Source organism: Aedes albopictus, chromosome 2, assembly GCF_035046485.1.
Source record: "Aedes albopictus strain Foshan chromosome 2, AalbF5, whole genome shotgun sequence".
Classification (NCBI taxonomy): domain Eukaryota; kingdom Metazoa; phylum Arthropoda; class Insecta; order Diptera; family Culicidae; genus Aedes; species Aedes albopictus.
In genome coordinates, this window is record NC_085137.1 from 364,748,545 (window position 1) to 364,769,275 (window position 20,731).

The following is a 20,731-nucleotide window of genomic DNA, read 5'->3' on the forward strand; positions in this document are numbered from 1 at the left end:
GCTTGCTGAAGAACTTTGTTGAAGACGGCATCATTCTATCTTATCAGGTTTCTGAGATATAAGGGTTTTGCACATTTTTGACACTGGCGCCGCCTAGCGGCCGAATCGCGAACCAAAGTCGCCGTTGTCAGTTAGTTCTTAACCTGCTGAACAAATTCGTCGAAGACAATATACTTCTATCTCATCGGGATATTGAGATATACGTTTCGCAAAGTATGTGGCCAATTTTGGTACCCCAAGACAATCCGGAATAACTCCGGAACCATGTGGACCAGGCACCCATGTCCCGGCACCATAAACTAGAAGAGTTTTTCGGAAAGTTGTGAAAATTTCATCAAAGTTCATCGAAAAACAAAAAAGCTATGACCATTTTTGGGCTTTTCCAAAGGTGGAAAATGTAAGTTGGCTGGATGAAGGTTAAATACCAATGAATTTGCCTGCTGCAGAAAGATAAGGCCGGAACAAATATAATTTTCTTCTTTTGTCACTTAACTCGTTGATTTGTCAAGGGGAGGGGGGGTGATAAATAATTATGATAAATGTACAGGGGATGGCCAAAATGTTTGGGATAGGCAACTTTTTTTTCTCTCACAAAAAAGTTCAACAAGCTATAACTTTTCATAGAGCGCATCAAAAAATCTCAAATTTTGACTTTTTGTCAACCTATTATGTGTGCATCATTGGTACAAATTTGGGCTCGATTGATTAATATTTCGCAAAGTTAGAACCGTTCGGGCAAAACACTATTATTTAGACAACCAATTTTTGAACTGTCATATCTCGGAAACCAGTGAACCGGATGGAATGATTTTTTTAACGTTTATCAACAATATATTGATACTTATTACGACGTTATAAAATGTAATATTTTCTCACAGCGAATTAAGTTATACCGGATTGAAATTTTTATTCACATAGAGGAAAATAAGTGAAATTTACAATACCACACAAAAATTAATAAATGTGTTCTACCTTCAATCTAAATAGGCTCGAATATATCTGATTAGAGATAACTTGAGAACAGAAGTGGATAATCTTTGGATATCAACAATAAAATTTAATGACACTGATGTAAAAAATACATTTTTTCGAGAAAAATCCAAAAAGTGCCAATCAATGATAACTTTTTTCAACGTTTAAAAAGTACCTATGTTTTAAAAGTTTGTGAAGCATTTACATATTGTTAGTGTACGTTCAAAATTTCATTCAATTCGGTTCACTGGTTTCCGAGATATGACACCTCAAAAATGAGTTGTCTGAAAAAAAGTGTTTTACCCGAACGGTTCTAACTTTGCGAAATATTAATCAATCGAGCCCAAATTTGTACCAATGATGCACACATAATAGGTTGACAAAAAGTCAAAATTTGAGATTTTTCGATGCGCTCTATGAAAAGTTATAGCTTGTTGAACTTTTTTGTGAGAGAAAAAAAAGCTGCCTATCCCAAACATTTTGGCCATCCCCTGTATTTGATGCAAAATTACCCAAACAATTAGGCAAAATCGCCAAACTCATCGGATATTTATTTCATAATTCAGCACTCATAATTTGCCTTAATTAGAATTCAAATGATTACATGTGTATGTTATTTAAAATACAATAACAATATAAGATAGTAAAATGCACGAACCCTTAAATTTTGAATCTGGGTCACTTCAAACACTATACCAGGAAACATTTCAACAAGCACAAGATAATCCTACTTTAATATTTATGAACTTATGTGTGCACACCCAAGCTCTAATACCCAAACCACTTAAACAAGCAAAACATTTACTACCGTACAAAGTTTGGTCGAAGCTCATGAGTGGGGCGCTTATTAGAATAGCGACGAACTAAAAGCACGGATTTCCGGTAACAGCTGGAAGTTGGTGCCACCATATGATGCTGAACTGGGCGGCATGGATAATGCAAGTTTACCGCGTACGCACATGCTGCTGAGTTTAGAAAACCTTCTATTTTGAGTTCACTATATTGGTTAGCCACACACAGGTTGGCACCATTGTTGGAGAGGTGCCTTCACGAAAAAATGTGATTGATATAGAATACTTGAGTGAACCTCGATGTAACAATTTGGAACTGTGTATATTTTGTGGAAAACGGAAGAACTATACTAATATTTAGCTTTTGCATTAAAACAAGCACTGGCCAATATTGAAGCACAGCGCAAATTTTTTGTCATATTCATAACTTTTTTTTTTACACAAAAAAAAAGAATGGTATTTATAAAGTTTTTTTTTTCAATCTTTTCCCCATTTCGTATTTTTGGCGCAGCTGTCCTATCTGTCCTCTTAAATATACCCTAGTAACCATTAGCACTATATTTCGCCACTTTTGGCCCACAGGATTATTAGGCGGTTAATATAGAGCATGTCAGCTCCTTAATAGCATTATATTCGCCTCCAGTGAATTATAGTGCTTCGTGGTTACTTGGGTACAAATTTAACACTTATTTATTTTATACAAGTATCATTTATATAAATTTTTGATGGTGTGTAAACTTCCCACACTCGCATAACAGTCCCATATGAATAGGAAACTCAGCAAGGATGGGATTGTTATGCGAGTGGGGTCAGTAGAGGCTGAAGAAATTATATCATTGATTTAGTAAAATTCTTCAATAAACGTAGAAGTGTTTGCTATCGAATTACAGCAAATCATGAGACTCCCGTTAAACGTGCCTGATAGCCCTGAGAGAAATTCTACTGAAGCCCATAAGACGGTCTTGAACGACCCTATACATACATACATACATTTATTTGTTCAACATCATTAAGACAAGACATAATCAACAATAGTACGCCACAATACTCGGTTCGTGGCTGCCGCTCTCCATCCTCTATCGCGCCCGATGCTCGCCAAGTCACGCTCCACCTGGTCCGCCCATCGTGCTCTCTGCGCTCCACGCCTTCTTGTGCCTACCGGATCAGTTGCAAACACCAGCTTTGCAGGGTTGTTGTCCGGCATTCTTGCAACATGCCCTGCCCACCGTATCCTTCCGGCTTTGGCCACCTTCTGGATGCTGGGTTCGCCGTAAAGTGCAGCGAGCTCATGGTTCATCCTTCTCCGCCACACACCGTTCTCCTGCACACCGCCGAAGATCGTTCTTAGCACGCGTTGCTCGAAAACTCCGAGTGCTTGTAGGTCCTCCTCGAGCATGGTCCATGTCTCGTGCCCGTAGAGGATCACCGGCCTTATTAGCGTTTTGTACATGGTGCATTTGGTGCGTGGGTGAATCTTTTTTGACCGCAGTTTCTTCTGGAGCCCGTAGTAGGCCCGACTTCCGCTGATGATGCGCCTTCGAATTTCACGGCTCACGTTGTTGTCAGCCGTCAGTAAGGATCCGAGGTAGACGAATTCCTCCACCACCTCGAAAGTATCCCCGTCTATCGTAACATTCCTACCCAGACGGATCCGGTCGTTTTCGGTTCCGCCTACCAGCATGTACTTTGTTTTTGAGGCATTCACCACCAGTCCGACCTTTGCTGCTTCGCGTTTCAGGCGGGTGTACAGTTCTGCCACCGTTCCAAATGTTCTAGCTATAATGTCCATGTCGTCCGCAAAGCACACAAATTGACCGGATTTTGTGAAAATCGTTTCTCGGCTGTTGAGCCCGGCTCTTCGCATCACACCTTCCAGAGCGATGTTGAAGAGTAGACATGAGAGTCCGTCACCTTGTCACAGTCCCCGGCGAGATTCGAATGAGCTGGATAGTTCACCCGAAACCCTTACGCAGTTTTGCACACCGTCCATCGTTGCTTTAATCAGTCTAGTCAGCTTCCCAGGAAAGCCGTTTTCGTCCATGATTCTCCATAGCTCTGCGCGGTCGATACTGTCGTATGCCGCTTTGAAGTTGATGAACAGGTGATGCGTTGGGACCTGGTATTCACGGCATTTCTGGAGGATTTGCCGTACAGTAAAGATCTGGTCCGTTGTCGACCGGCCGTCGATGAAGCCGGCTTGATAACTTCCCACGAACTAATTTGTTTTAGGTGACAGACGACGGAAGATGATCTGGGATAGCACTTTGTAGGCAGCATTCAAAATAGTGATCGCCCTGAAGTTCTCACATTCCAAATGGTCGCCTTTCTTGTGAATGGGGCAGATTACCCCTTCCTTCCACTCCTCCGGTAGCTGTTCGGTTTCCCAGATCCTGACTATCAGCCGATGCAGACAGGTGGCCAACTTTTCTGGGCCCATCTTGATGAGTTGAGCTGCGATACCATCCTTACCAGCTGCTTTGTTGGTTTTGAGCTGGTGAATGGCATCCTTAACTTCCCTCAGCGTGGGAGTTGGTTCATTTCCGTCCTCCGCTGCACTGGTGTCGTCGCTTCTTCCGTTGCCGTGGGCTCCCGTGCCTACGTTCTCCACGCCGTTCAGGTGCTGATCGAAGTGCTGCTTCCACCTTTCGATCACCTCAAGTGCGTCCATCAAGAGGCCTCCGTCTTTATCCCTGCATATCTCGGCTCGCGGCACGAAGCCGTTGCGGGATGCGTTGAGCTTCTGATAGAACTTCCGTGTTTCTTGGGAACGGCACAGCAGTTCCATTTCTTCACATTCCGCTTCTTCCAGGCGGCGCTTTTTCTCCCGAAAGAGGCGGGTCTGCTGTTTCCGCTTCTGTTTGTAACGTTCCACGTTCTGTCGAGTCCCTTGCTGCAGCATTACCGCACTCGCTGCGTTCTTCTCCTCCAAAACCGTTCTGCACTCTTCGTCGAACCATTCGTTCCGTCGATTCCGTTCCACGTACCCGATGGTGCTCTCGGCTGCGTCGTTGATGGCTGCTTTCACTGTACTCCAGCAGTCCTCTAGAGGGGCCTCATCGAGCTCGCCCTCGTCTGGCAACGCGACTTCGAGATTCTGCGCGTATGCTGAGGCGACATCCGGTTGCTTCAGTCGCTCTAGGTTGTACCGTGGCGGTCGCCGGTACCGTACATTGTTGATGACGGAGAGTTTTGGGCGCAGTTTGACCATCACCAGATAGTGGTCGGAGTCGATGTTGGCGCCACGATAGGTCCTGACGTCGATAATGTCGGAGAAGTGCCGTCCGTCAATCAGAACGTGGTCGATTTGAGATTCCGTCTGCTGTGGTGATCTCCAGGTGTAACGATAAGGGAGGCTGTGATGGAAAAAGGTGCTACGTATGGCCATATTTTTGGAGGCGGCGAAATCAATGAGTCGTAGGCCGTTTCGTTCGTCTGCTGGTGGGCGCTGAACTTACCAATCGTCTGTCTGAATTCCTCCTCCTGGCCTACCTGAGCATTCAAATCACCTATGATGATCTTGACGTCATGGCTTGGGCAGCGAAAGACCCTATAACATAATGAATCACACCTGGATCCTTCTGAGACCTCCTGAAACCCAAGACCCTATTAGTCCACCTGAAATCCCCCTGATACACCTCTGAGACCCCTTAAATCCCCCGAAATGCTTCTGAGACTTCCCAAAATGCCCTGGAATCCTTCTGAGGCTAAGGCTTCTTAAAACTCCGATAGATCCCTAGGAACTAACTTAAACGGGGAGCGGACCTGGTGTGATGGTCAAAATACGGGACTAACTCACAAAATGTGAGTTCTTGCTTCGGAAGAGTAGTAAAGCGTGGGTGCCGATACGAACTAGTTCCGGGTTAAAAATTGCATTAATGAAGACAAAAAATACTAACTGAATCGCACCCGAAAATCCTCTTTAAACTCCTTGAAATCCCTTGCAACTCCCTAAACTGCCCTTGATGTGACCCTCATGAAACCGTCAAAATCTTCCTCAAGACCCCCTGAAAACTACTGAAACCCCTCTGAACCGTCCTGAAACCTCATGCAACGCCCCTGAGATTCCTCGAAACTCCCTGGACCCCCCTGAAGCCATCCGAGACGTCACTGAAATCCTCTGAAACGCGCTTGATATCTCCGTGATTTTAAACGGCCTGGAAACCTTTGCAACCCTTTGGAAACCCCCAAAAAACTCTTTAAGCCAACTGTAATATGCTCTTGAGACACCCTGTAACTCTCTGAAATCCCCATAAAGATTGTATAAACCTTTCCTTGGCGTCCCTGGGAACCATCAGAGCGGAGACCTCAAACACACCCCTGAAACTCCTTGAAACTTTCTGAACTTTCCAAAATTCCGTGGAAATAACTCAAAATAACCCTTAACTAGGAAAAAAAAATCTTAATTTCTTCTATATGCTCGTATGTACATTTTAACAATGTAAACCAATTCTTTCCATTAGCTTGACTCATGTTGCACATACTTTGGATGTGGTTTGGCAAATGAATATCAACCAATAACTATATATCCTGAGTGCTGGAAACATCCATAGAACACCCCTTAAATTCTTTCAAACTCCACGAACTGCCCTCAAATAAACTTAAATTTCTTGAAAACACCTGAAACGCTAAAAGCCCTCTAGAACTTCTTTGAAAGCCCTCTGGAGGGGGGCTAAAACCTCATGAAACACTTCTAAGTAAGTTTCATGAAATCCAACAAACCTTTTCGAGATGAAGGAGGGGGTTCAGAGACGTATCTGGGAGCTTCAGGGGCATTTCGGGGAGTCTCAGAGGCTTCACAAGGGGTTCGACCGAGTTTTGGAGGCATTTTAGGAAGTTTTAGAGGATTTTCAACGGGTTTCGGAGGCATTACAGGGGTGTTTTTGGGGCTGTCCATAAACCACGTGGTCATTTTTTGGGACTTCTCAACCACCCGCCCTGAAACATGCCTGTGACATTCTGTAACTTTCAGAAATCCCCCAAAAACTTTTAAAAACCTTTCAGGGGTATTTAACCCCTGAAACTTCTCCGAAAACCTTCTGAAACCTTTCGAGACCTCCAAATACCCTTGAAACAACCCTAAACTTTTTGACCTTCCCGAACCCCCCTGGAACCCCTCAAAATAACTATGAAAATCCTCTAGCATTCTAGCACCTCCCAAACTCTTAAATCCTCTTAATACCCCAAAACTTCTATAAAATACCTGATACCCCTAGAACCTCTCTTTACAAAACCTCCCAATACCCTTTCAACGTTCAACACTGGCCTCGAATGAAGCGATTGGGGGCCGAGCGTACATAGGAATGCCACTGTCATCACACGTGCTTTTCAGTTTTGCGGACGCTATCGATGTCATCGACATCGATCATAGGACACTAAAAGAAGTTTTTCGTCTCTGAAAAAGAAACCAAGCCAAAGTACATAATTGTGGGTAGAAACAAAGGCACCTCTAGTGGTGTTGGTGCTAAAGTAGTGATTGGTGGGCACGTATTTGAAATTTTTGAACAATTGTATGTATATTGGAACGTATGAAGTGAAATGACGTATTACAGCTGCGAATAGGATTTTCTACGGACTAATCAGCAGTAAATTGCAAAGGCAAATGAAATTCGTTGGCCTTTTACGACCACAGAACGAGGACTTCTATAAAAGCATCTTCAAAGTTTCTCCAGCTAGTCTAGTGGTTAAGACTATGGATCGCCAATCCGGAGATGGCGGGTTCGATTCCCGTTCCAGTCGGGAACGTTTTCTCGACTTCCTGGGCATGGTGTGCATTCATTATACTTGCCTCACAACATACAAATTCATGCAATGACAGGCAAAGAAATCCCTTCAATTAATAACTGTGGAAAGGCTCAAAGAACACTAAGTTGAAGCGAGCCAGGCCTAGTCCCAGTGGGGACGTAGAGCCATAAAGAAGAAGATGAAGAAGAAGATCTTCGTGGTTTTTTGAACGTGAACCCTATTACAGTAAAAAGTTACTCCAAGAAGAAAACAAAAAATAAGAAAGGAACTGAATAAGTGGTTCAGTTTGCACTTCTTTCTAATAGATATTTATGTTGTATTCAAAAAAAATATTTCGAAGCTATTCAATGGGCTCTGCTTCATCTAGCTGCGGTATTAAAGCATATTTGAGAGTATACTGTCTGCACATGAAAGAAAACGAAATTTATCAAAAAAAGCAAATCTTCTTTGTGCCTCCATACAAACCACAATGAAATTATCATGAAAAGAAACCAAAAGGAGCGTAAAATCTGTATTGAACCATATCTCAATCAACATTTAGGACACAGTCAAACAACACCGGGTGAACCGTGCTTCCTTGCTATCCAGATTGGACTCTCTTTACCTAGTGGCTGCTGCCGAAAAACGGGTGCAATGAAGGATGAAAATTTGAGAAGCAAACAACAATTTTCTTTTGGCGCTTCTTTTCCACACTTCGGGCATCATTAAGGAGCTGAGACGCCAAGTAACACTGTTCAAAATTGTGAAAAATCAATGCCCTACCTTGGGCTTTTCTATTCTTGTCTTTGTAACCAACGTTCTCTTTGGAGAACACAATATATCATCCAGAAGCCGCACAATATTCAACATTACATATAACTACAACAACTTCAAGTTTTACATCTAAAATTCCTAAACCATTTGGAAGGGGGTGTATTTTATTCCTTAATCTTCATTTTATTTTACCCTATCCTTCCCATGTCTACTTTGGGTATTTTTATGTATTAAAAAGTATTAAAGAATATTAAATTACGTTTTAATTGGTTTCACAAAATGTAATTTAATCCTCGAGTAATCTCGCCGCTGTATTTTGTACAACACTGTTGAAAAATGTCGTTTTTGTTGTACTCAGCAACCGCGCGAGTTACGGAAGGCTAAATTTAATCACACGGTATGCAGCATTTACAGGGGATACTCAAAATAACTGGGACAGGTAAAATTTTCACTTTTCAAAAAATGTTCAACTCGCTGTAACTTTTCGAAAAGGGCATCAAATATTCTCAAATTTTTATTGTAAGTTCATCAACTAGTTGTGTATCAGTGGTCAAAATTTGGAAAAGATCGGGCTATTCTACACGAAGTTATAAAGGTTCTAGAAAAAGGTATAATTATTCGATAGCCAACTTTAAGTTGTTATATCTCCGGATTCAATGAACCGAATGCAATGAAATTTTGATCATTTACGAATTATATAATGAGCCATTTAAAACATTTGACTAAACTTTAAATTCTTTACATGAAAGAAAATTATAACGATTAGATAATTTTTCTAATATAACACCAATTTATCCAAAACTTCGTCATCATTTCAAAATTCGAGATAGTAATTATAGTTCATTTAAACTCCCTCTAATTGACATGAATATATTTATGTTTCAAAGGAAAGTAACCAAATAGCCGGCATTAAATTGAAAAAGTAATGGGATGCATATGAAAAATAGATAAATTTACTAAAAAACATAGAATAAATAAAATCGCTATAACTTTTTTTTCTTAATAATAATTTCAAGTTAAGTCAACTGTTTTTCAAAGTTCATTATATTAGTAATAAATGAACAAAATTTCATTGCATTCGGTTCATTGAATCCGGAGATATAACAGCTCAAAGACCTTTATAACTTCGTGTAGAATAGCCCGATCTTTTCCAAATTTTGACCACTGATACACAACTAGTTGATGAACTTACAGTAAAAATTTGAGAATATTTGATGCCCTTTTCGAAAAGTTACAGCGAGTTGAACATTTTTAGAAAAGTGAAAATTTTACCTGTCTCAGTTATTTCGAGTATCCCCTGTATAATTACCTTTCATTGGTTTCAACATTCTCGAACTACACAACTGCTTCCACTCTATCTCCCAAGTAACACCGAAAACATGATTCGCAATCGCAAAGTATTTACTTTGTCCTATAGCAGTTGTTTCAAAGTATCTTAAAACATATCTTGTCTTATATATGCCGTTTTCATGGTATTTAAAACTAATTTATTTTGATCTTCCGTCAGTATGTCGTATTAGGGAGAATAGTTTGTTTTAACAAACAAGCCTATTAATTTATTGAATATGTTCTAATAAAGTTCATTTTGTTTCAGTCTGAAAAGTCTTATTATGTTCTATAGCTGCCTGAAGATGTTTGGTAAAACAATATTTCTAGGTATATGTTTTACCAAACATCTTCAGGCAGCTATAGAACATAATTAAACTTTTCAAACTGAAACAAAATGAACTTTATTAGAACATAACCAAACAAAATAATATGCGTGTTTGTAATAACAATTATAAGCCACTTAGTCTGGATCTTGTGGATCACTTGCCAGTTCTTAGTTATTTCTTCTGTAGATCATGTCTTCCCATGCCTATTCACCTTCCTCCATTCCTTTTCCAATGCAGCTCCAGCTTCAAATCGAACTGCAAGACCACCCGTGTTCAAGCCACGGATTTATCTGCCTTGGAATGTATCCAAGAAGGGCCCGCAAAGGCTTTGCAAAATATGTACCAGAAATTACGACCTGTGCCTCAATACCTAACTCGATCTTAGTTGGGCACGATCGCTACATGCCGTTGTCTCTTGATGTCCACGATAGCACTGTTGTCCTGGATCGGGACTACGTCTCCTCGATATAGCATACAGCAAAAATTGGCGATGATATCCGACAAGGACGAATACTGGTGCTGTGCTCTGGGCCTGTGAAGTAACTGAGCATACGACATTGGCAGATAGTGGATCCTCGAATACGGCATTGCCCATGGATGATACAGATAATTGTAAGGGCTTAATTTCAATTCGAACTTGGCCGATTCCTCAAAGTCGACGAACATGCCGGAAACCGTTATGTGGAAAAATATTGCCGTTTTTATCGATGGGTACCTTTTTTCGCTAATCGTTCCATCCGCCTGTAGGTCATATTTCAGCATTAACAGCTGCCAACATGTATTAACAATCCCGCCAGACCTAGAATATTTGAAAGAGCTATTTATAAAAGGTGTATAAATCACCAAATCAAGAATAAATTACACAGCTTCACTCGTACTAGAGCCACCGTTTCCAAGATTAAAAACATATTTCGTACATTTTAAGTACACCAATGCTAAAACCGTTTTGTGATACACAACAGTGTTTCTTACAGACGGGATAATCCTTACCGCAACAAGAAACAATAAGCCCACTCACAAGCCTTCAAGCAGCACGCTTTGTGAACTTGTAAATTAACACACTTATTTCTGCCACATTTTCACCTCTGTATAGCACTGAATTCTGAATATTTCTCTTTTCACTTCGGGGACAAAAGCTCGCTGGCTGGCTAATGAATAACACCGTCCGAACTTAAATCTTCCAAAACATAATCTGTTCCCCCATTCAAACATCGTCCGTTTGCTGCAGGCATTATATCCAATTTATGAGTTGACCTTTCCGAAGGGTGCTGAAAACGCCCATGTTCACCTCCCTTTATTCTTCATGCATTTTAATGAATCTTGGCTCGCTGATTGGATTGCTCCTCTTGCAAGATCAAATGCTTCTTTAGTAATTACTAATAGCCACTCATTAAATCCGCTTTGACGTCGAAGCACTATGCACTGATTATTTGTCCCTTGTCTGCTATTTGCATTCCCTCATTAAAATAATTTCTCATCCAACTTATCGCCGTTGTTGGATGGAAAAGAACATCGATTAAGCACGTCGTTTCAACAGACTGCCTCCACTTTAACCCGCACTGCATACTCTATCCGGAGACTGGTTGGAGTCAACCCGGCTCAACAAATCCCATCGTTAAACCACACGGGATTATTGATTAATATGCGCTTTCATTAACTCAGCTGTACAGCCACGTGTTTGTTTCACCACCACGACACATCTCTCACAACTAATTAGTCCGTCAGGATTATCCTCATAGGCATATGAAACCGCCAAAGTTGTTTGATGTTTTGAATTTAATTCCTAGAAGTTTTCAGCGATACACACGCTTCGAAACTAGCTCCATGGTTCCACCGAACACCGAAACGTAGTGATTAGTAGTTTTCTCGAAAAAACACAAAAACACGCCCGGCACGCTCAGGAGGAGCCACAGATCCTTGGCTACCGACTTTCCGATGATGACTGAGCCGCCTGAAACCACCCACCAGAAGTGGAGATCCCACCCGGCATTCGTGGTACATTGGAGCCTCGTTGCTTACCATACAGGGGAGAGAGTTCATCTCACTCTGTACACACAAAGTTGGTGAAATTCATTCCGTGCATTCGATTGAGTTTATTATTCACCACTGTTTCTACTAACAAATCTACGAAGGAATCATCCGTAAATTTTCTTCGAAAATTTCATTACATATTGCTCAAGTTCTTACAAATCTCTCAAAGTTTTTTTTTACTTCTTTTCAGAAACTTCTTTTTGAACTTCAACATAAATCCTTTAGGAATTCCCTTAGAAATTTATCGAGAGATGTCTCCAAAAATTTCTCAAAGGTTTCATCTTTGAAAATTTTCCAAGAATTTTTGCAAAAAGTTTTTGGTTCATTGAAGAGAATTTACCAGGGATTCCTTCTGAGATTTCACTGAGGATTCTTCTAAGGTCTATTCCAGAGACTTCTACAGAAAACCATAGAACTATTCATGTATTCTTACTAAAATCACTAGAGATTCATTCAAAAACAACTAAGATTTTTTTTATAAATCCTTTCATGAATTCTTTCAGAATTTTTTGTATGTATTCCTTTATAAAATTCTCCAAAGATTTCTTTCAGAAAATCTTCCTCGGATCCATGCATTACTCCAGAGCTCCATGAGTTTCCTCAGAAATTTCACCCATGGATTTTTTCAGAAATCTTTCCTAAGATTCTTACAGAATATTCTTCCAGCGATTTATTTCAGAGAGTCAAAAGTTCTGAAATCCTTCAGAAATTTCCCTAAGGACTTCTTAAGAACATTATCCAAAGTTTCCTTCAAAAGTTCATTCAGAGATTCATCGAGAGGTGCCCTGCAATCGCGACACATACTGGATCTTATCATGATCACTAGATTTTAGCCATTGGTCGGAGATTCATAAAAAAAATCACCATTGATTTTTTTTTAAGAAGTTTTTCCAGGGATTCCTCCCAGAACTAGCCCGAAATCAGTAGGCGTTAAGGTATATTTTTTTTATTAACTTCCCTTTGGATATTCTTCTGTCCTTGAGGTGTCATTGAGAAAATCATTTCGGAGGAATCTAAAGTTTTTTCAAGGATCCAGAAGTTTTCTATTTTTTCATTATTGAGATTCGCAGTCCTGGGCTGGTTCAGCTCCGCATTCAGAAGTTATTTTAAATATTGTTGCATAAATTCTTTCAGCCAGCGATTTTTTTTTCAACAAATATTCCAGAGTTTCCCTCATGAATCTACAGGTATTGTTGTACGAACTCCTTTAGCTATTTCTACGAGATTTTTTTCCACAATTATTTGCAGGAATGTCGCCAGAATCTACTGCAAGAGCCAACAATAATTCTTCCAGAGTTTCTTGCAAGATTTCTTTCAGTGATTTAAGCAGGAATTTCTCCAGAGATTCCTGAAGAAATTCAGACAGAGAATGCTATTTGAACATTCCTTTGTATATCTCCCCAGAAATTCCTTCAGCATTTCCTCTAAGGATGCTTCTGAGAATTTTTCATCGGATTCAGGAATTTCTCCCGAAATATTTCATAGGAATCACAACAACAATTCTATTGAAAATTTCTCAACGTTTTTGGATTCCTTCAGAATTTTTTTGAGGAAAATCATTCAGGTACTCCACTTTCTCCAAGCATTTCCCCTGGTATTTCTTCAAAATTTTCTTCAGAAATTTCTACCGAGATTCCTTCAGGCATTTCATTTGGATTGCTACGAAAATACCTTCAACGATTTCCACCAAAAAAAGTGAATATTTCTTTAAAAATCCTTCAGGGATTTTCAGTAATTCTTCCGTGCATTCCTTCTAAGATATTTTAAGTTTTTTTTTCGGAAATATCTCCAGGGACTCTTTCAGTATTTCAAGGATTTGTTTAGGAATTTCAACAAAGGATTTCTTCAAAAGTTCTTCTGTGTATTTTTTTTTTATAAAAATTCCTTTCAAAAATCCTGCGGAGATTCCCCCAAAACTTCCATCAGGAATTCTATGAGAAATTCCTTCAGGGATTCCTGCTGAAATTCTTGCAATGGCTCTTCTTGGAATTGCTACTGCGATTCCCTCAGAAATATCTCTTGGGATCCCTTCAAGGATTCTTTCATATTTTTCCACAAATTCCACGAAAAAATCCCTCGGAAAACTTCAAACTTTTCGAATGATTCGAAAATTCTGAATTAATAAATGTACCAATTTTTGAAGAAACGTGCCTGGAGACATGCCTGGATAAAAACCTTTTTAGAAATTACTAAAGGAATTCTTGAAGAAATTTCAAGAAAAATCCCGGAAGAAATTTTGGAAAGAATTCATGGCAGTTCATATTTTTAAAAATGTTTTTCTATTCTCAAGTCCATCTACATATTTTGAACGACATCCTAAAAGTCACAGCAGAAGCTCTAGATGAGTCCCAGTAAGATTCTGCCCGTACTGCCGGTGGAATTATTACATATTGTGTTTTTCAGTATATGCCTAGAAGCACTATTTTAAAATTTCCTAAATTAATTCTAAAATAATCCATAGAAAAAAAAGTTGGAGTAATCCCTGGATAAAACCGATCACAAATACACTGAATGAATTACACTTTTAAAATAGCTGGGCACAGTTGACAGTTTCCTTTTACTGATTTCTAACGACTGTATTGACGAGTATTTCGCTCTTACGGCTCTTTTAGGCAGCTAAAACGCCTTTCGCATCTACTGTCCTACGTTTCGGTGTGAGTGTCCTACGAAGGTGAAATACACACCGAAACGTAGGACAGTAGATGTGAAAGGCGTTTTAGCTGCTTAATATAGACTAAAAGAGCCGTAAAACAAGAAAAGTTTCCTTTTACAGTGGCAAATTTTTAAACAAATGCGTATAAATCTCTAGGCTACAAAACGGTGAATCGAAAGGAAGAGCGTCCAACATAGCTCTGGTCCTCACAAGTTCCTACCTCATGCTGCCACGAGTCATGCGATGACAATGACCGCCAACTAAGAGTTGTGTGCTTAGCTGGTAGTGCAGCCTGGGCACTGTTGTCCTTCTGACTTCAGCTAGATTGAGAAGGTACGTCTCGAGCATCTGTTCACCAAGGAAGTGCGGCTCAAACAGCGTCTGCTCTGGTTTTGCCATCCAGTGGCTTAGTATGAAATGCTCCTCGACCGGAAGCTATACATAAGGTGTCAGCCCCACCACGGTGGATAGGGGACCTTGAGCCAACAACCTACTGTTTCCGAAATCCAAAAAACCTTACAGAAACCGAAAATGAAAGATTACGAATTGATTCAACGGCAACGACTTTTAGCGCGAAACGACGGACAAGAATGGGAATATGCAGTAATGTACTAACCCTAGTCCAGCAGGGTAAATTGGCACAACTAGCCAATGTGGCATGCCGTATGAAGCTTGAGATCCTAGGACTGAACGAAGCTCATTGGCCGAACTATGGAGAACACAGATTGGCGTCGGGTCAAATCCTGCTATACTCTGGCCTACGAGGTGAACACGCTCCTCGTCACCGTGGAGTTGGTTTCCTGCTCAGCGCTCACGCCCACGCTGCGCTCATGAAATGGGAACCTATTAATGAGAGGATAATTGTAACCAGATTCAGAACACGGGTTCGAAACCTTACCATGATCCAATGTTACGCGCCAACCGATGCGATGCAGCCGAATTGCAAGATAAAGAGAACTTTTACAGTCAACTCAATGCTGTCGTGGACATTCGATAGGTCATATCAAGATCCTCATGGGCGACATCAACGCGAAGGTTGGTTCTGACAACTCGGACTATGAGCACGTCATGGGACGCCATGGTCTCTTTTCTCATCGTCCAGTGCACAAAATGACATGGGTTTTCCGTGGGCAAAAGGTTATTGCAACCATAACAAATTGCAAATGCTCCATAGAAAATCATTAAGCGCTCCATAAAGAATGAACAAATGTTCCATGAAAATGTGCAATGTTACCCATAAATAATTGAAAACGTTCCATACTTTATGAAAAATGTACCGGTAAAACATAAAATTTTCTCATCAAAAGTGAAATTTTGCACCAATAAATAATACTGAAATGCTCCATAATAAAATACAAATGCTCCATAGAAAAATGCAAACGCTCCATTAAAAATTGAAATTGTACCCATAGAAAATTAAATATTGCTCCATAAAAAAATTAAATTACACCATAAAAAATTGAAATTGCACCATAGAAAATAGACAAATGCTCCATAAGTATTAGCAAGCTGCACCACATAAAATACAATTTGTTCCATAAAAAAATGAAATTTCTCCATAGCTTTAAACATTTGCACCACTAAAGCAGTGCAATGTAAAGCAATTCAGCCCTGTCGAATTAAATTATGAGAGTATGGAGGATTTTCAATTTTTCATGGAGGAATTCATATTTTCTATGGTGCAGTTTGATAATACTTATGGAGAATTCATCTATTTTCTATGGTGCAATTTCAATTTTTTATGGTGCAATTTAATTTTTCTATGGAGCAATATTCAATATTCTATGGGTACAATTTTAATTTTTTATGGTGCATTTGCATTTTTCTATGGGACATTTGTATTTTATTATGGAGCATTTCAGTATTTTTTATTGGTGCAAAATTTCACTTTTAATGAGAATTTTTTATGATTTACCGGTACATTTTTTATAGGGTATGGAACGTTTTCAATTATTTATGGGTAACATTGCATATTTGCATGGAACATATGTTCATTCTTTATGGAGCACTTTTTGATTTTATATGGAGCGTTTCTATTTGTTTATGGGTTCAATAAATAGGCTGCCGTTTCCCGTGATGGCGTCACGAAAAATCAAATCGGCCACGTCTGCATCAGCCGAAAATGAAGACGGAGCCTTCTTGATGTGCGGAACAAACGTAGAGCCGACATTGCGTCCGACCATCAACTCCTAATCGGCAAAATCCGATTGCGCATTGCGACTGTAGACACTGAGACAGGAGGAGAAAATCGGTTGCCGGTTCAACACACGCCGACTGGAAGACGCTGCGGTGAAAAGGTCCTTCGTCGAGGAACTAGAGAACCGTGCTGCGAATATTTCAGAAGGTGGAAGCGTAGATCAATGGAGCATCATCAAGAACGCATCCGAAGAAAGCAGTGGATCACAGATGATACCTGGAGGAAAATGGAGGAGCGAAGGAACGCCAAAACCGCGATAGAGCGAACAAAAAAAAGGGGCGCCAAAACCGTAGCCCGTCAGCGCTATTTGCCTCGCGAGAAGGAAGTGAAACGCTCGTGTAGACGGGACAAAAAAGCGTGGGCAGACTCCCTAGCCGACGAAGGCGAGAAAGCCGCAAGCACCGGCGACATCCGTCTCCTCTACGATGTCTCACGTCGCATTAGTAGGACCAAGATGAATGCTACGTCGTCCGTGAAAGACACGTCTGGACAGTTACTGACCGACCCAGCTGACCAGTGCAGGAGATAGAAACAGCCATCCATAGCATGAAATGGAACAGGGCCCCAGGGGTCGATCGATCCAAAGCTGACCCCGTAGTATCCGCACAACTACTGCATGCATCAATTAAAATGCAGCAAATGGGAAACCGCGACATATTCGGCCGACTGGATGCAAGGCGTCTTTGTGAAGGTACCCAAGAAGGGTGATCTGACTGTATGTGATAATTGGCGGGGCACCATGTTACTGTGTATCGTTCTCAAAGTCCTCTGCAAAGTGATCCTAAACCGGATACAGGAGAAGATTGACGCAACTCTCCGACGGCAGCAAGCAGAATTCCATGCCGGGCGATCCTGTGTGGACCATATTGTCACGCTCCGTATCATCCTGGAGCAAATCAATGAATTCCAAGAGTCTTTCTACCCGGTTCTAGCGGTGATTATGAAAAAGCTTTCGACCGTCTCAATCACGGAAACATTGTAACGGATTTGTGTGCATTGCTTTCCGTTCCGACACAGTGCGTCGTATTTTTTTTACTACATGCATAAAAACTGAATCAGGCATTTTCATCATAGTAGGGGTAGTAGTTTAACATTACTTCTAGCGCGCATATAAATAGAACCTCTGTAGAAAGAAAGCGCAGAAAGTTTCTGTATATCAATTGGTGAAGATCGACCATCCAGCTGCAGCCATATCAGCCGTTAAACAGGATCAGTAGGCCATCGCAGCCCATACAGAGTAGGCGGTGAGACGGCGACCTACTTGTGGCAGCTACGTAGACTACAAGCCGACTGTAATGGTTCATTACAGCACTGATTTGCGTTGCGTAATGAACCATTACAGCACTGTTTTCAGTTTTGATCAACTTATTGATGCTTTCTGGACGCAGGTTTGAAAAATTGTGACAACTGCACAGTATAACCTGCTATGATCAGACTTCCTTAATCCAGACTATGAACATCAGTGTGCAGTCTGATGAAAAAGTTTTGTTAAAAACTATCCTCAAGTGGTAATTTATGAAGTTGCAAAAAACGTTGTACGCAACTCGGTGCAGAACTCGATTTTTACAGCACTCATCGTAATTATCCAACTCGGCAAGCCTCGTTGGATAAATGTACGGCTCGTGCTGTAAAAATCATCATTCGGCACCTTGTTGCGTAAACTACTATTAGTGAACAATAATGGACATCGCTTGTATCGCTGTATTTGCATTACTTCACAGCGCATACGGTCGGTTTTTGTCGGAGTCTGGATGCTGTCGACTATCCCGAACAAGCAGAAGTGCTAGAACACGAAAAGAATATGAGCGCGAAAAATACTAAAACGTTATAGTGATTGGCCAATCGAAGCTAGCTAAATTATAATCTATGAAAATGTTTGATTCAGTGAATATATTGATTAGTTCTGATTTGTGTGTGTTTTATGGTGCTATGATCGTTTTTCCAAAGACAATCGGGCTCACGACTTCTCCGACGAGTGGCCGGGCATAACATACTTGAGATTTGGCAATCCTGATTCGGGATTGGCGCTAAGGCCAAATTTTTGAAACGGATTACTATTTCTGAGCACATTTTGTGATTTTTGTCATTATTCTAATATCCCACCGGATAAACCGTTACAACATGTGGGAAGCCCTCAGGCGCAAGGGTTTCCTTGAGAAAATCATCGGCCTCATTGAAGCACAGTACATGGCATTTTCGTGCAGAGTACTGCACAACGGTGTTTTGTCCGATCCCATCCGGGTCATTTCTGGAGTGAGGCAAGGATGTATACTATCACCGCTACTGTTCCTCATCGCAATCGACGAGATCGTAGGTGCGATTGACCGTGAACCAAATCGTGGATTGCTGTGGCAGTCCATTACCATGGAGCACCCAAATGATTTTGAATTAGCTGATGACGTTGCTCTGCTAGCTCAACGGTGCTCTGACATGCAGAGCAAGCTCGATGGTCTTGCCAATCGTTCATCAGCGGCAGGTCTTACCATCAACGTCAACAAGACCAAATCGGTGAATGTAAACACGGTCAACCCTACACTCATTCGAAAACGGTCACCCCTTCCAGCTTTACGGTAGCTGGGCAATCGCTGGAGAATGTTGAAAGCTTCCAATATCTTGGTAGCCAAATGGCGGTCGATGGCGGCACCAAGGTGCACGGATCAACAAGGCGAGGGCTGCTTTTGCGAGTTTAAGAAATGTCTGGAAAAACAACCAGATCAGTCGACGCACCAAAATCCGAATTTTCCGAACGTGAAATCTGTGCCAGTGAAACCTGGTGTGTATCTTCATCAATAGATGCCTGCGGTATATAATTTGTGCATGGTGGTCTCACAATTGGATCTCCAACGTGGAGCTCCATCGTTGATGTCATCAAAAGCCGATAGCGACAGAAATTCGGGAGCGAAAATGGAGGTGGGTCGACCACACTCTACACAGGGGCGGAAACGAAATCTGCAAACAAGCGTTAGACTGGAACCCAGCAGGACAATGCAGCAGAGGCAGACCCAGAGGCTCATGGCGGCGTAGCCTCAAGCAAGTCGACAGAAATTTGACCTGGCCACAGGTCAAGGCGAGGGCTGGCAATCGCCCAGTATAGAAACCTTTCAGTTCGACCTTCTGCACCACCGTGGGTGCCCAGGACTGTAAGGTTACAAATATTCCAGCAGAAGCTAATAAATGAGCTTAGATAAGAATCTGCCCGAGGTGCCTGTGGAAAATTACTATGATAAATGTGTACATCAATTTCTGCAAGGGTTGTGGTAAAAGTTTTGAAAAAAATAAAACTGAAATAGAGATTCCTCAAGAGATTACTGGATTTCTGAAAAAACCTAAAGAAAGCCCTAGAAAAGTTTCAAAGGAAAATCCTGAAAGGATATCAAACTGATCTTCTGTAATAAATCTTGAGGGAAATCCATTAACCAAATCTTAACCAAATTTAGATTTTGGTCTCCTGGAATTTTCCCAGAGGTAACTTTAGTATTTATTAATGTAGTAATGTAGCATTTATAAAAGGTTTTTCAAAAAGTTGACTTATATTATTGATTTCAGGTGTTTTAATGCACCGGCTTTTGTTTGTGTGATGATAAAATAAGTCACGCTTTATTGGTTTCTAAGAACTTTATTCCTAAAGTAAAATCTAATTCTCTCCCGCTCAACGAGAAGCCAGTTGAAATTCACCCGATGAACGATTTCCCCATTCGAACTTCGATTACTTTCGAACAAAGTTCTGCCATGGGGAAATTCTCACCACAATCATCTCCGCTGTTTCTGCAAGGTTAGCTACCGGTGGGTGCGAGTAATGAAGCAAAACCTTCCCACAGCTTCCTTCACCTGACCACACAAACCTGTTGAGCCGTTCTGGAAGAAAAGTGTAATTCAACGTGCATGTCGCGCTCCAGGAGAGAAACGGTACTGCGATGCGATGGGTCAACACGTGCCA

At 41.0% G+C, this 20,731-nt stretch overlaps 1 long non-coding RNA gene across 1 annotated transcript in view; it reads right to left on the minus strand.

Annotated features, from left to right (window-relative positions):
• Positions 1–20,731, minus strand: part of LOC134288344 (uncharacterized) — a 451,989-nt gene that overhangs the window by 242,261 nt on the left and 188,997 nt on the right. The window lies entirely within an intron of this gene.